General features: G+C 47.5%; 1 non-coding gene across 1 annotated transcript; it reads right to left on the bottom strand.

Annotated features, from left to right (window-relative positions):
- Window positions 1-542: 542 nt before the first annotated feature.
- On the bottom strand, window positions 543-625 carry trnal-uaa (transfer RNA leucine (anticodon UAA)). Its single transcript has one exon. It is a non-coding gene; the product is annotated as a tRNA-Leu (tRNA).
- Between the last annotated feature and the right edge of the window lie 1,757 nt (window positions 626-2,382).

Genomic DNA, 2,382 nt, shown 5'->3' with positions numbered 1-2,382 from the left:
TGAGGGGCACACCCCCCTCAGTTAAAATAGAATCAAAGGCCTCCGTTACGGCCACCCCCGTCTTGTTTCTTATGGCACGCGCGTAGGCCTTTTTAGAAAAAACATCAATCACCGTAAGGAGGTATTTTAACCCGTCGTTGTACGTGGCCAGCCCTTGCATGTCGCATAAATCGGCCTGCCACTGATACATGGCTCTCGGTACAAACACTCTGTTCCTGGGGAAATTCTTTTTAGCCGGCTTATGTAAAGTATAACTGTCTTGCGTAGACAGCCACTCTCTGATATCATCGGTAGCCACTTTTTTCCCAGTATCATCCTCCACGGCTCTCTGCAGTCTGGAGACACCCCCGTATGACCCCGGCTGGCTGGGGTCATAGTACGAGCGGCTCAAGACACGAGCTGTAGTCTTGGCAACAGACATGCTTTTTCACACAGCGAGAGTGTGGGGGGTGAGAGCAGGGATGCGGCGTTTTATAGCTGTCTGGGGAGGGGGGTGAGTGAACACATTAATGAAATTGTGTGTAGAGTTTAGAAAAGAGTTTTAGCTGGGGCGGGATTCGAACCCACGCGGACATACGTCCATTGGATCTTAAGTCCAACGCCTTAACCACTCGGCCACCCTGCCAAACATGTATATACAAAGACTATTGCAATGTTGTTCAACTCAATTTTATTGCAAGGGCATACATTTTAGTGAAAGATACATTTTCAAAATGCTGGTATACATTTTCTTTGTGAAAGATATAGTTTTAAAAACGCTATTACAAGGGTACACATTTAGTGAAAGATATAGTTTTAAAAACGTTATTACAAGGGCATACAATTAGTTACAGCCGTGACAGTTGTTGAGGTAGATATAGTTTAAAAACATTATTACAAGGGTACACAATTACAGGTAGTTACAGCCGTGACAGTTGTTGAGGTAGATTAGCGATGTCACATGCAGTAAGGTCCGTATAGAGGCCTTTTCAGCGATGCATGTATGCAGAGTAGAAAGCATCTGATTAACATCGAAAGGCTGCTTATTATGAAATTTAAAGGCAACTACATCTACGATTAAAGCATAAAATATAAAAATGTGATTACAGTCAAATTCATCGTCGGGAATACAAGATAGACACGCGTGTATGAGACTTTCTGACGATTGTCCTTCTCTCTCTGCCATCGGCTGAGTAAGTAAAACTATTCCCCGCTGATAATGTTCTCCGACTTGAGCAATCTCAAATATCAGTCTATGAAAGCAGCAACAAGTATAATCATCCCGACAATCGCTTTTCTTTTTATCGATAGCATGCAACAACAGTGGGCTAACTTTTTCTAAAAAAACATTTAACATAAACCGTCGTAAAACGCTGCCGATACCGTTCCCCATTACAAATTGCGTTTTGTTTTAGTCTTGGGCCTCCCAATGACTCAGAAACTCTTCTTCCAGGATCTGCTTAAGCGCGGGGGTCTGTTCAAACAGATCCTGTTCCAGGCGAGTGATTTCCAGCATTCCGTCGCGGGCCTCGCGTAGATCATACAGGATAGCTTCCACGGCCCCCTCCAACCTGCCGATGGAAGCTCGGATGCCCAGGGTCGTCAGAACGTGGATCAAGGCGGGTGTCAGCCGGCTGGTCCACAGGTCACTCAGCACAGAGTCAAAGTGAATGTAAAAGTAATTCCTGCCAGCGGGAAACAGGCAAGGGTGCTGTCTTTGACTGGGATGATCCACCTCGCAGCCGTAGCAGTTTTTCTGCTGATGCTTCCTGATGACTGAGGCTAAAAGCCCCACTATCATGGCTTTTATGCAGCTGAGCATCCCTATGCACAAAGCCGGTCTGGAGCGAAGCGTGCAGGGGGTCGGAGGGACCTCTCCAGGAACAGAGGCCGGTGTCGGTGGAGGGGTCGGAGGGAGCTCTCCGGCATCAGAGGCCTGTGATGCTGCTGGTGAAGGGGGTGAAAAGGCCTCATTCTCCCCGCTTTCGTCGTCGGAGAACACTTTGTCGCTGTAATTTGCTGCTGCTGCTGCCATGATGATGATGATGATGTTTGTGAAAGGGGGTTGTAAAGGCGTCCAGTTATATACAGGCGGAGGGTGAGGGGAGGGGGGTGATCCTTAGGGCGTAGGTTTTTGCATCTCCTTACTGTATCCGACTCTCCTTGAACAGCGCTTGGAAGTAATCGCTCTTTTCTTCAATCAGCCGCATCCAAATCATGAACGGAATTCTCATTCCACAACAGTCGCATTTAGGCAGCTGCCATATATTCAGCATTCTCTTGTCCAGCTCCCCGGTCGCGTCCCACTTCATAAAGGTGCTCCGTTGTTTACCAGTGTCAGCATCTCTATAGTGCATCTCCATTCTAGCAGTCTCTGTCTCAAAGTCGGGGTCGGTGCTCTCC

This window comes from Paramormyrops kingsleyae, chromosome 4, assembly GCF_048594095.1.
Source record: "Paramormyrops kingsleyae isolate MSU_618 chromosome 4, PKINGS_0.4, whole genome shotgun sequence".
NCBI classification, from domain to species: domain Eukaryota; kingdom Metazoa; phylum Chordata; class Actinopteri; order Osteoglossiformes; family Mormyridae; genus Paramormyrops; species Paramormyrops kingsleyae.
Note: the sequence above shows the minus strand (reverse complement) of the source record. Positions and strands in the feature narration are given on the sequence as shown.